We start from the raw sequence: 14,951 nt of genomic DNA on the forward strand, positions 1-14,951 counted from the left end.
GCTCAGCAAATTGATGAGATGCACCGAAACTGAAAACCTCAATGCCTGCAGCCAGCATTGGCCAATAGAAAGGGCCCAATTCTTCTCCAGACAATGCCCAACCGCATGTCGCACAGCCAACACTTCAACTGGTGAATGAATTGGAGTACAAAGTTTTGCCTCATCCTCCATATGTGCTCAGTCGTGTCCAACTCTTTGTGACCCCATGGACTGTAGCCCACCAGTGGGCTGTCCTTATGATTTTCCATGCAAAAATACTGAAGTGAGTTGCCATTTCCTACTCCAGGGGATCTTCCCAACCCAGGAATTGAACCTGAGTCTCTTGCATTGGCAGGCAGATTCTTTAGCACTGCGCCAGCTAGGAAGCCCAATATTCACCTGAACTCTTGCCAACTGACTACCACTTCTTCAAGTATCTCAACAACTGGTTGCAGAGAAAAGACTTCCACAACCAGAAGAGACAGAAAAATCTTTCCAAGAGTTTTTCAAAACTGGAAGCATGCAGTTTTATGCCACAGAAATAAATAAACTTATTTTCCATTGGGAAAAACGTGTTGATTATAATGGGTCCTATTTTGATTAATAAAGATGTTTGAGCCTAGTTACAATGCTTTAAAATTCACAATCTGAAACCACAGTCATGTTGCACCAACCTAATAATACTGGAGAGTTTCCTAAAAGACTTTATATTCCCTAAGAATTTATTTTACATATATATTTTTTCCTGTGGCTCCCACCCACATCTCCTCTATTGCAGACAAATCATTTACCATCTGAGCCACCAGGGAAGCCCTTAATATTGGAGAGTTTCCTAAAGTTATTTATATTCCCTAAAAATTTATTTTATATATATTTTTTCCCTTGTGTAAATATGACCACAATGGATAACTGGTAAGTATAATGCCTTTTGAAGAATTCCCAGGTTTTGTTATGACAGATTTTACTTTTTCCTTAGAACAAAGCCAGACATATTGCTTTGGCCGTTGATGGCACTGAGTTTGTACAATTCATTTTGTCATCTTATCACATCCCACGCCTCTATGTCATCAGAGAGCACTGGGTTGAGCTTCCTGTGTTATACAGCAGCTTCTGTTTGACACATGGTGATGTACGGGTATCAGTGCTACTCTCTTAATTCATCTCTCCCTCTCCTTCCCCGCATGTGTCCACAAGTCCATTCTCTACATCTGCATCTTTATTTCTATCCTGCAAATAGGTCCATCAGGAGAGTTTTCCTAAATTACATGTATATATGTGTTACTACACTTGCTTTTGTCTTTCGGACTTACTGCAGAAGGTGTGGTACCTATATAAAATGGAATACTACTTGGCCAATCTTGTGTTTTTTAATCTGTGTACCTGCTTGATGAAGTGATCTTCAATCCTTACTATATAGTTGTCTTTCCTGTTGGGATTTTTCTTTTCCTATGACTCTTACTTCTTTTCCATTGAGAGAAGACCCTTCAACATTTGTTTCAGGGTAGGTCTATTATTGTGGAATTATTTTAGTTTTGCTTGTCTAAGTTCTTTAACTCTCCTTCTATTCTAAATGACAGTCTTACTGGATAGAGTACCCTGGGTTGCAGGGTTTTCCCTTACACCACTTTGAATATATTATGCCATTTGCTTCTGGCCTGCAAAGTTTCTGCACAGAAATCAGATGGTAGTTTTAGAGAGGTTCCCTTGTATATAACTTTTTCTCTTGCTGCCTTTAGAATTCTCTTTAATTACTGCCATTATAATTATGATATATCTTGGTGTGGGTCTGTTTGGGTTTCTATTGTTTGGGACCCTCTGTGCTTCCTATACCTGAATATCTGTTTTATTCTTCAGGTTTGGGTTGTTTTCAGGCATAATTTATTCAAATACAATTTCCATTTTTTTCTCTCTCTTCTTCTTCTGAAACATCTATAATGTGAATGTTGGCACATTTAATGGTTTCCCAGAGATTTCATAGGTTGCTAACATTTTTTCTTAATTTGAATTTTTTTCTGCTGTTCTGATTAGGTGATTTCCATTACTCTATCTTCCAGATCATGTATGTGTTCTTCTGAATGACTTAGTCTGCTATTCATTCCGTCTAGTGTTTTTTTTTTTAATCTCAGATATTGAATTATCTGTTTTTGATTGGGTCTTTTTATATAATTTAGTTCCTTATTGAAATGATCACTATTTAGATCAATCATCTTCCCTTATTCAGTTAACATTTTTATTACCAATTTCTGAAATCTTTATCTGGTAAATTGTTTATTCATTTTGTTGGTTTTTTTTTTTTTTTTCCCCTAGAGTGTCTCTTCCTCTTTCATTTGAGAGTAGTTCTTCTGCATTTTCATTTTTGCTTAACATTCTCTGCCTCTGTCAATTTAGATGAATCAGTTACTATGGTCCTGAAGGGGTATTCTTTTGTGGAAGAACATCTATACATATTAATGTGTCCAGTGCCTTTGGTGAGAACCTGAATTTGACATGGACATCAGCCGCCTTTCCTCAGAGTGTACCTGCAGCTATCACCTTGGTAGAGGTGGGACTAGATATGGTGGAGCTACAGCCTGCAGTCTTTCTGCAGGCTATAAGAACTTCCTCTCTGCCTGTGGGACTTCTCTCTACTCAGTGGCCAAGGGTGGGGTCTGATCCCAAGTTGCTGATGTGGAAGTCCTTAGGGCCAGTCTTGTGTTTGCTCTGTCCCCTTAAAGTTATGGTTTCTTTCTGTCTGTTCTAAAACCTTTGCCACAAAGGGAATGAGGAAGTAAATGGGGTTTATGCACCTACTGAGGTCTTATGCTCTGCCTTTGTAGGCATCTGTGTATCCATGCAGACACAGCTCATGGTTACATTTTCCCCTGTCATAGCTACCCAATATCTAATGCCACGTGGAAAGTGTAGGTAAGTGAATGGAGCGTTTGCTTCGTTGGAACTGGGATGCACAGTGAGACAGTCATGAGCATCCTGGCAGCTGCACTGCAATCAGAAGTCTGGGCTGCTTGTGGGGCACTGCCTGAGTAAGGGCCAGCAATGGCTGACACCCACCCACCGGTGCTCTGCCCTGGGAATGGACGGCCTCTGCATTGCAAGGTTGAGTATTTTCCCTGGTCCTGAAAGCCCTAGGTTCAGTGCCACTCTGTGAGGTAAAATGCACGGGGCCAGGGTGTTCACTCCAATTGGGGCTGAGGAGTATGCTGAGGCAGCTGCTAGGGCAGACGTCTCTCCACCCAGAGAGAGGAATTGTTCATGGGTGGAACTGAGGTTTCTGTAGCCTTTTTATTTGTTCTTCAAAGTTCTCCAATCAGCCAATGGGGCTTGTCCCCTATACATAGGACCTCAAGACTAGCATGGCAAGTCTGTGACTCAACTTTCTCATGACCCAGAGTGGATGCCCACCTGTGGGCTCTCCCTTCCCAACCCAATCACTTTTCTTCCCTACCTACCTGATAACATGAGAACTTTCTCAGAGCCTTGATTATATAAGATTCCTTCAGCAAGTTTCACATTATGTTTTAGTGAGAATTATTCCACATGTAGATGAATTTCTGATGTGTTCACTGGGGACAGTGAGCTCCACATCCTCCTACTCTGCCATCTTGATCTCTCCCAGAATACATTTCATGGTAGATCGAATAATTGCTTGAATTGGATATGTAAACAATAAACCAGGTTCAAAAATGATCCCCTAAAATTGTATCTCAAATCACATCAAATCCAAATCTCTATTTGACTAAACTAACAAAATCTTGGATGTGTTTCTCCCTCAAATACGACCCCAAGCCCCAGGAGTACCTTTAGTGATTAACAATCTCTTCTAATGCTCTCAATATTCACTGGTGTTACCAGAATGTAAGTGAACCCTTGCAGAGTCAGCAAAGTCCACAGTTGCTGCCATATTACTGGAAGCGCTTCCCAAAATCCACCCCTACCACTACCCTGGTGGCTACTCTTTGAGTTAGTCTTCTGACTCAATTGCCCTTTGTCCTTTACCCAGCCATTCTGAAAATTCCTCAGGATCCTCTACAATGGGGGCCATCCTAAATCCCCATTCACTGCAAGTTCTCTACATTGACACTTCCAGATCCTTATTGGTGAGCATTTATCCTGGATCCTAGAGTGCTCAACACCATCTATTATAGGAAATTATAGGCTTCCCTGGTGGCTTAGATGGTAAAGAATCCGCCTGCAATATGGGAGACCTGGGTTTGATTCCTGGGTTGGGAAGATCCCTTGGAGAAGGAAATGGCAACCCACTCCAGTATTCTTGCTTGGAGAATCCCCATGGACAGAGGAGCCTGGTGGGCTACAGTTCATGGGGTCGCAGAGTTGGACACAACTCAGCACAGCACAGCACGATGTCTGGAAATGTATAAGAGGTTTTCCCCTTGGCTTGGTGGAGGAAGCTTCCTTGAATTCCATCTTTTGTTTTACATCCCCACAGGAGCTGAGATGGAATTTACACTGGAGGGTCCTTTAAGCAAGATTTAAATGGGAAGAAGGGATGGAAAGAATTGAATTGTTGAGTCGCTACTTCAGATAAAGCACTGAAATTATCTCATTTGATTAACCCAATTTAAAGTGGTAAGAGAAGAGACAAACTGAAAGATGAAATCCAAGATCACAGAGTTAGAAAGTAGTGAGAAAAGAGTGGGGACTAATGATAATAGCTATCTCTTAACTGGACAAATCAGCCCAAATTTTCAGATCCCGGTCATCTGCAAGCATAATGCCACCTGATAATTTCCTCAGAACTCCATGTTTTCTGAAGTGAGTAGGATGGAGGTATGATCAGACAGCAGAAATAGGAAAAATTCAGGGTTCACAGGAGAAGAAGAGGATGCTCTTCCTTCTACCTCCTCCAGCAAGCAAAGCCCTACTGTTTGCAGCTGGGCACTGCCCTGAGAGGGAGAGAAGGCCACTGAAGGCGGGATCTGATGCCTCTGTGTCTTTCCCTGGTGTGATATTGTGATTTATAATAAGAAATGTATATTCATTCTCATTCCTGACAGTGCTCCTCAAATCCTTTACTAATCACTTAACAAACATTTATGTTACAAACATTTCTGGGACTTTGACATCAGACTGAGAAATGAAACCAAAAGTCTGTTCTCAGCATTGGGAGTGGACCTGAGTAACAAGCAGCATCTATGTGGTGAAATAAACTTGTTTGTGAATCTGATTTTGAGTTCATGGGATTGCTTTACCCCCTAGTTAATTTATCATTTCCTGAAATCTTATCACATATAGAAAATGTGCTCACGTTGTGAGAACCTAAGGTACATCGGACAAAGACTCTATGATCTCTCCACAGCATAGCAATAGAGAAGACAAAGGCACTAATACAAGGCCCAGTACTGAGTGCAAAAAGAAAAAAAAAAAAAAAAAAAACTACACTTATATAGAAATACTCAGGTTCAAAGTAAACACTGAAGCAACACTGCAGCTGAAGACACTCTATTTGGTATCTCTTGTTCAGACACATTTGACCTTCAAACAAATTATGTGCTGGGGGAGAAAAGAATTCATAGTTGAATACCAGCTTCAGGTCAAACACTGGGTGGGACTGACCTATCTCATTTATCCTCATTAATGTTATGTGAGGTAGCTAGTACTGCTGGAAAATCATTCCACCACTGGACTGTTGCTTACTTAGATAGCCCCCCACACCTAAATATAGTTAGTAACCACTAGATCCTGGACTAACTGAAGCAGCACATGTTTCAGGACTCAATAAAGCATATATTCTAACATGTCTGTGATAATCAGATTGACGGTTCAAAAATATTCCCCTAAAATGGTATCTCAAATTACGTCAACTCTAAGTCTCTATTTGACCAAATTAGCAAAAAACCTGGATCTGCTTCCCCCTCATATCTGACCTCAAACCTGAGACATACCTTTAGTAATTTGTAATCTCTTCTAAAGTTTTCAATATTCATGAGTGGTACCAGAATGCAACCAAATCCCCTTCAGAGCCAGCAAAATCCACGACTGCTCCCATATTTCTGGGAGATCTTCCCTAAGTTCATTCTTACCACTTCCATGGTGAACACTATAAATTAAGCTTCTGACATAATTTCCCTTTGCATTCTTCCTGGCTATTCTGAAAATCCCTCAGGTTCTTCTGATATGGGGGCCACTCTATATCCCGTACAACTGTAAATTTTCTACATTTGCTCTTCTAGATTCATATTGATGGATATTTACCCTGGATTCGAATGTATTCAATATCATCAATTATAAAACCTATCCTAATGTCTAGAAAGGCATAATATGTTCTCCGCTTGGCTTGGTGATGGAAGCATCCTTGAATTCCATCTTTTGTTTCACACAGTGTGAAAGTGAAAGTTAGTCGCTCAGTCATGTCCAACTCTTTGCAACCCCATGGCCTGTAGCCTGCCAGGCTCCTTTGTCCATGGAATTCTCCAGGCAAGAATACTGGAGTAGGTAGCCATTCCCTTCTCCAGGGATCTTCCTGACCCAGGGATGGAACTCAGGACTCCTGCACTGCAAGTGGATTCTTTACTGTCTGAGACACCTTCAGTTTTGCATAATCAGTTTCAGTATCCCCATCTGAGACTGAGATGGAGTTTACACTGGAGATTCCTTTAAGCAGAACTTAAATAGGAAGAAGAGATGGAAAGAACTAATATTTTGAGCCCCTACCTCAGGTTAAGCCCTGGAATTCTCATTTCATCAACACAATGAAAATTCGCAAGAAGAAATGTTACTGAACATTTAATAACTTGAGTCCATTAGCACATGTAAAGCCAGTCTACTGACACCAAGTTTTGGTGAAAGAAAGTGAAAGGGAAAGTCACTCAGTCCTATCTGACTCTTTGCAGACTATACCCAAGGAATTCTCTAGGCCAGAATACTGGAGCGGATAGCTGTTCATTTCTCCAGGGGATCTTCCCAATCCAGAAATTGAACCCAGGTCTCCCACATTGCAGGCTGTTTCTTTACTAGATGAGCCACCAGGGAAGCCAAAGAATACTGGAGTGGGTAGTCTATCCCTTCTCATGGGCATCTTCCCTACCCAGGAATCAAACCAGGGTCTCCCACACTGCAGGCAGATTCTTCACCAGCTGAGCTATGAAACATGCTGCATTTATTAGAGAGCCATACAAGGAGTCATATAGGCTCAAAAGGTCCAGATTCCCCAGTAAATTTCAGAAAAGGCCTTTTTTTTTTTTTTAAGGCACAGTGAGGGAGAGAATCAGAGGTGTGTGATCAGCTTGTGTATAATTCTCTGATTGGTTGATGGTTATATAACAAGTTGGTGTCATAGGGGTTAATACCATCAATCCTCAGACTCTAATCAGTCTGGGGGCCATGTTTTCATAGTCATAGTGCAGTTAACTTCTTACATCTGGTGGAGGCTTTATAGTATTTGCAAAACAACTCAAGAAGTTGTACCAGACACCATTATCTATGTACTTCAGGAAGAAACTAAAGATCCTGTGACTCCTATATGGCTGATCTGTTGTTTAAATTGTTACCAGTTCTCCTGGCCCAGCTGCTATTTTTTGTTACTACAAATTCAGTCTTTAAATCAAGCCTTGAGCCAGCCTTTTGTGATTCAGGAGAGACCTGGGAAACTAAAGCTTTTCTACAAAGAGGCAGATGGAGCACATGGCAGGGTGCGCAGTTTGGTTTAGGGAAAGCCCTATAGGGTCCAACTTAGTTACTGAAAAACTGAGAAAGATTAAATGTGTGACCAAAGTTTGCATAATTAGAAAGTAACAACAATGGAGTACAGGTCCACTTTCCATGTAAATACATAACTTTAAGGAGACTAGTACTGATAGCGATCCCTAAACTTGACAAATCTGCCCAAATTTTTACATCCCTGTCATCTGCAAGGATAATGCCACCTAAATATTTTCTTAGAAATTCATGTTTTCTAAAGGGAGTAGACTGGAAGTAGGGTCAGACAGCAAAAGCAGAAAATCTCAGGGTTTACAGAAAAGGACGCTCTTCCTTTTTACCTCTACCTAGGGCTAGCAAAGCCCTACTGGTTGCAGCTTGGCACTGCCCTGAGAGGTAGGGGGAGAAGTCCACTGAAGGCAGGATCTGATGCCTCTGTGTCTTTCCCTGTGTAATACTGTTATTTATAATGAGAAATATATAAGTAATCTTTGTCCCAGTTCATAAAACAGGTTCTTGAAATGCTTATAAATTCCTAAGTAGTAAGAATGGTAGAACCACTTTTCTTCTAATGAAGCAACAGTGGTTGTGTCCCTGGATGGGAGATGGTCGCCGGAAAGAGAAAGCCATGATTAGAAGTTTCATATTTTCAGGCCTCCACTTCGCATTCTCCAGAGAGGGGCTGGAAATTAACTTTAAGATAGATGAATCCTATGTGAGAAAGCCTACATAAAATCCCAATAGCATGGGGTTTGAAGGGCTTTCAGTTTGGTGAACATATCCACATATACCAAGAGAGGGATGGACCCCTACTCCACAGGGACAGAACCCACCGGACCTCAACCTATGTATCTCTTCATCTGTCTCTTCATCTATATCCTTTATCACATTCTTTACTCAACTAGTAAACATAAGTCTTCCCTGAGTTTTAGAAGTTGCTCTAGGAAGTACATCAAACCTGAAGAGGCAGCTTTCCGGAACTTCTGATTTATAGCCAAGTCGTACAGAACTTGAGGGTAATCTGGGGATCTAAGCCTGAAATTGACATGTGAAGCCAGTGGCAGTCTCCTGGGACTGAGCCCTTAAACTGTGGGACCTGACAGTAATTCAGAAAGACACATAGTGTCAGAATCAAGTTAAATTGTAAGACACCAGCTAGTGCTGCAGAATTGCTTGTTGTGGGGAAAGCCCCACACACATCTGGTGTTGAAACAAAGGAAAACTGTTTTTTGTTTTTTTTTTTTCTAAAACACTGAGGTTGTCTGCTTTTTTCCTCCTCTTCTTCCTCTCTTTTAATGGGATACAGTGGAAAACTGTTTTTTTTTTTGTTTTTTTTTTTTTTTTCTAAAACACCGAGGTTGTCTGCTTTTTTTCCTCCTCTTCTTCCTCTCTTTTAATGGGATACAGTGCAGGTGACCCAACATGTGCCACTTGGGTGTGTAGATTATTTCAACCTGAAGGTAAGGAAGTTCCAAAAGACTCAGAAAGAAACTTTGAACTTCTACCTAACTGCCTAAGAGAACAGAATACAGAGCCTGTTCCAGGAGGGAGATACCACTAAAGAGAACTATACAACACTATACATAACTATAGTAAACTATGAACTAGGTGTGCTAAACACGGAGGAACTTAGCAAGGCCAGTTTGATCACAGTCCTCTCTGTCCTATTCTCTCTAGATTGACCAGCGAATATTTGTTTAACAAACATTAAATCTCTATGTTTTCCTGTGAATTACTTTACTTCCCTTTGAAGTCCCAGACTCCTACCTCTTTCTCCTTAGTTCAGTATGATTTATAAATGTACCTCGCCTTGCCTTACTATCTTTCAAATTTCTCATGCCTATGTTAATTCTCCAAACATATGTATTAAACTTATTTTCTACTGTGAATGTCTTATGTCATTTTAATTATTTGACTAGCCAGAAGAAATAAAAGGGGAAAAAGAAAAATACTACCACCCTTTTTTTTTGTTGTCATGTATCACCCACTTGATTTCAGAAGAAGTCAACAAAGTCCCTTAACGGACATCTTCTCTTAGTCAAAGAAGAGCCAATTAGAAGAAAAGAATCAGGGGGAAATGTCAGACAAGAGAGACCCAGTGATCTCAGCTGCCCTTTTCTCTGTAATCAATGGGTTAGAGATGGATCATGCCAGGATTTTTAGCTGAAGCTAAAAGAAGGGCTGAAATTAGGGTGAAGCAAGTGAGGCACCCAGACGACAAAATTTAAATCTCTCTCACTCTCAAGTACCCTTACACCCTAAACTCTTCTCTTGCCTCACCCAAGTTCCAGCCCTGGGTACTCGGCTCTCTCTAGTATCCCTGTGGAGGACTGGGTGATTTCCTTTTTCCTCAGTTTATTCAGAATAAAGCTATAATTTTTCAAAGAGAACTTAAGTTAAAAACTGGCAATAAAGAAAGAAACAAAAAAGCCTGGAGAAAACATGTTTCAAAAAACACTCACTAGTCATTGAACTGCAGAGAAGGCAATGGCAACCCACTCCAGTACTCTTGGATGGAAAATCCCATGGACGGAGGAGCCTGGTAGGCTGCAATCCATTGGTCGCTAAGAGTCGGCATGACTGAGCGACTTCACTTTCACTTTTCACTTTCATGCACTGGAGACGGAAATGGAAACCCACTCCAGTGTTCTTGCCTGGAGAATCCCGGGGATGGGGGAGCCTGGTGGGCTCCCATCTATGGGGTCACACAGAGTCGGACACTACTGAAGTGACTTAGCAGCAGCAGCAGCAGTCATTGAACCGAAGTTCATGTTAAAAACAAACATTTCCTGGAATTGAGAGAAAAGTGAAAAAGAAAGCTAAAGTCTGTTTTCTGTATTGGGCATTGACATGGAGTAATGGGAGGTAAATGTGTGGTGAAATAAACTTGGTTTCAAATCTGGTTTTATTCTAAGGGATTGCTTTTACTCCACTAATTTATACATTTACTGAAATCTTACCATGTACAGAAAGTTTACTCACTCTGTGAGAGAATCTGAGGTGCATCAGATTCTATGATCTCTAGACCCAAAGCATAGCAATAGAGAAGACACGGGCACTGACACAAAGCCCAGCACAGGAACGCAAGAACACGCACTTACACAGAAATACTCAGAGGTGCAGATTGAACAGTAGAGGGAACTCCGCTACTAAAGACACGTCCCTTGATATTTCTTGTTCTGACAGATTTGATCATCGAACAAATCGTGTGCTGGGGAAAAGAATTCATACGTGGACGTCTACTTCAGGCCAAGCACTGGGTGAGATTAACCTACCTCATTTTATCCTCATTAATATTCTGCGAGTGGATGGTGCTACTGACACAAATCCATTCCACCCCTCGACTGCTCCTCATTCCTTAGGTCGCCCTCTCCACACGCATAAGCAAATATAGCTAGGAACTGCTGCACCCTGGACTCAAACTCATGGCTGACATGTAAACCCTGGCCTACTAGAAAACACTTCCATTCCTATTCTAAAAGTAGGAAAAGGGAAGTCTTATTGGAAGGGTACATTCCAGCCCTTCTTATACCTTCTTCGTGTCTCATGTCACTCACTGAAATAGCTGTTAATATTCTCACATAAAACTGAAGAAACAGGCTCAGACAGACCAATCATTTTCTTATTCAGTCATGACATTCTGCTCATCTCTATGGTTCATGCACTATGCATGGGATACAAAGATGAGTAAGACAGATCCCCCACAACTGGGAGGAACAAAGGGAGGTGGGATGTTTGAGGTTGGGGGATGGGAGAAATGAGGGAGACAAGCAGCAGTTACAGAGCAGCACACTGTGACGGGAGCATCGCAGGTGGAGTCGGTGCTCTGAGAGCAGCACAGACAGCTCAGTACAGGCCCGTGTAGGGGAGACGGACAGCTGCACTGGGAGTGGAAAGGGGAAATATGAGATGACGTGGGTAGCATTTCTAGGGTCCTGGGAAAACTGAGCATGAGGTTCTCCTCCAAGAAGACATGTGCAGACATACACAGCTTGAAACAGAGGAACAATGGAGCAGGCAGTACTGTTTACAAGCAAAATTATAATGAATTAAATCATGGGGTAAGATAATAATCAATGAAACAAAATGCATTACATGAGATGTGTAAGGGAAAATAGATTTTTAACATTACTCAAAAGCTCTGCTTCCCTTGTAGCTCAATCAAAGAATCCGTCTGCAATGCAGGAGACATGCGTTCAATTTCTTGGTTGGGAAGATGCCCTGGAGAAGGAAATGGCAACCCACTCCAGTATTCTTGCCTGGAGAATCCCATGGACAGAGAAGCCTGGCAGGCTACAATCCATGGGGTTGCAAAAGTCAGACACGACTTAGCAACTAAACTACTACAAAAGCTCTAATATAAAATTAGAGAACAGTAAAATTCTCTTTCTCACTATAAACACACAGTATGCTTTTAATAATTTAGCTCATGTTAGTGTTGAATCATCCACATCAGCTAATACACTTTTGAAACTTTGTTAATTTTCAAATCAATCACACACCTAGAAGTAAAGCCGTTAAAGCAAGTTCCCTGAGGAAGACATTCTATCATGCCCTTGTCTCTTTTCTGAAATTCATTCCCTATCCTGTTTCTCCCATGTTCTTTATCTGGTGCTCACCCCAGGCCACCATAAAGAAACACGCACACACACCGGTCCCCCCAACATTAGTCTTCCATTTGCAATAACCTTAACACCCAGGAATCACAGTGTAAACACAATTATAAATCACAATTATCTAGTCATAATTATATAAATAAATATAAATCACAATTATAAATGAATGAATGAAAGAATAAATAAATGAGTAGTATTCCTTTAAATCAGCTGATCTTTTAAAAGAGGGGAAAAAACACAAAAGTAAAACCAGTTTTTCACTTCCTGCTTGCCCTTTTACCACAGAAGGAGCTGAGGTCTAGGCTGGAGATTTCAATAAGCAAACTGCCAGACTCAGGGAAGGAACCTGCTCTGCTTTCTCACTCATCTCTCTGGAGCAAACTGAAGACAGGAGCTTGGCCTCCAGGAGACAGGTAAGTGAAGGAAAAGGAGAGAAATGGGTAGACAGAGAGATATAACAACATACTCAGAGACTAAAATAAAAACAGAAATTGACAGAAACGGGAATAGGGGCAGTCAGAGATCAAGGCAGATTAAGATATGATGAGAACACAAATATGAATCTAACATTCTCATTGTTCCAATAAACAGCTCCAAATCTGAGAGAAAGGGTGTACATTATCAAAAGAGACAAAGAATTTGGTAACTTCTATCATCAAATAAAAATAAATCTACAGTGATATAAAAAGAGACTTCATTTGAAAGGATTATTGCAATAAAGGGAAAGAGACTATTATAATAGAGAAAACAATTCAAACAGAACTGCAAGTATCTCAAAGGACAAGAAGAAAGGAATTTTCTTTTGTAGGGAAGGGTCAACAGGCTAGAAAAAACACAGAGTAGAGGGTGTGTATAAAAGGAAATATTTTTATTCTTAGGAGGGATCATTAAGGAAGGGTTGTATACTGGATCAGAACGAGGATGGGTCAACCTTAAGGGGGCTAAAAAGAAGAGAAGTTTAATTAATGTTTAGTTTCAAACACTCCAACTGATCAGGGGGACAAACAGCTCAGTGAAAGCTTCATGAGGCAAAGAATGGAATTTTAAGGGTCTTTGTCTGATGGTATATTTAAAATAAGTACCAAGAAAGATCTACTGTATAGCAATAAAGAAAGAGAGAAAGAAAAGCAGTTTATTTTTAAAAAGGGGGTCTGTGTCTGGCCTCCTTATAAGTAATAGGGGAACACACAAATGAGTCTTACCTAAGTCGTATGCAAAAAGGTGGCTCTTTGCAGTAACTTAATTCTCAGAGCACAAAAGGTTGCATGGAGTTCTTTTAACTATCACTGCTTTCCAAGAGCAAAGGACTCGTGAAAAGTTTAACTTTATTATGACTCATGTAAGTAAGAGGTGCTATGGTAAATACAGAGAAGAGGGGAACTAACTGGACTTGGAAGAATAAAGAAATGCTTCACAAATAAGGACAATTGGGTTAGGAGTATAGTGTCCTGGGAAATGCTCATCAAATATAATATTTTGTTGATCTAATATTTGAATTCATATAAAACAGATTAACAGGACAAAATTAAGTTTAATTACATACTTACAGAATCCCCACCAAGACTCAAAGATGGTCTGGCAACTGAGGCATACATACCATCTCAAGCTAAGGAGTAGGCAGTAGGGGTCTGGGGCTTCAAAGAGGATGGAGACAACTAAGAAGATGGGAAGAGCAAATGATTGGTAAGCAAATGTTTGCGATGCCATGCAGATATGTCTTTCTGATAAAAAAAAAAAAAAGCTGTCTCTGGTAATAGCTCTTTCTGGTACAGTGTTAGTCGCTCAGTCACTCCCACTCTTTGCTACCCCACGGACTGTAGCCAACCAGGCTCCTCTCCATGGAGTTCTCCAGGCAAGAATACTGGAGTGGGTTGCCATTTCCTTCTCCAAGACTTTCTGGCACAGGCCCTCTATATAATTCTTTTAGGCAGTTCAAGGAGAGGTAAAAAAGCTTTTCCTGAGTCTCCTGGTTCTTAATTGCCTTCTGCTCAGAACAATCCACATGTCAAAATGGCAGATTTGGTGGTGGCATATTTTGCTCCACCTCAACAGACAGGGTTAAATAAATTATGAGATTGAGGAAAGATGACAGAGTACAGCTTTTACGGGAAGAAAGTGAACTAGAAGTTCAGAAAAGGAAAAAGAGTGGTTGTAAAAAGAACTTGGTTGGGATTTCCCTGGCAATCCCGAGGTTAAGACTTCGCTTTTTGAGGTTTGATCCCCAGTGGGGGAGCTAAGATGCCACCTGTCTTGCAGCCAGGAAACCAAGCCATAGGAGAGAAGTAATATAACAGAAGGTTCAGATGGTAAAGTGTCTGCCTACAATGCTGGAGACCCGGATTCAATCCCTGGGTCCGGAAGATCCTCTGGAGAGGGAAATGGCAACCCACTCCAGTACTCTTACCTGGATAATCCCATGGACAGAAGAGCCTGGTAGGCTACAGTCCATGGGGTCACAAACAGTCAGACACAACTGAGCGACTTCATTTCACTTCACTTCACTTCAAAGAAAAAAATGGTGACTGGGTTGATTGTTGCCACACACACTGTGAAGGGGATTGAATGCTAAGACCAAGTAATTTGATCATATCATAAACCAATGAGGACTTTTCGAGTTTTGTAAACAAGTTAATGACTTACCTATGAGTTTCAGGATGCACTGTGAAAGGTGGACCATACAAGGATAGAGATACAGATTCATGA

At 40.9% G+C, this 14,951-nt stretch overlaps 1 long non-coding RNA gene across 1 annotated transcript; it reads left to right on the top strand.

The window, feature by feature from the left end:
- Positions 1–10,813: 10,813 nt before the first annotated feature.
- On the top strand, positions 10,814–13,916 carry LOC129629033 (uncharacterized). Its single transcript, XR_008703055.1, has 3 exons — positions 10,814–10,892; positions 12,534–12,661; positions 13,798–13,916. It is a non-coding gene; the product is annotated as an uncharacterized LOC129629033 (long non-coding RNA).
- Positions 13,917–14,951: the final 1,035 nt, after the last annotated feature.

This window comes from Bubalus kerabau, chromosome 15, assembly GCF_029407905.1.
Source record: "Bubalus kerabau isolate K-KA32 ecotype Philippines breed swamp buffalo chromosome 15, PCC_UOA_SB_1v2, whole genome shotgun sequence".
Classification (NCBI taxonomy): Eukaryota; Metazoa; Chordata; class Mammalia; order Artiodactyla; family Bovidae; genus Bubalus; species Bubalus kerabau.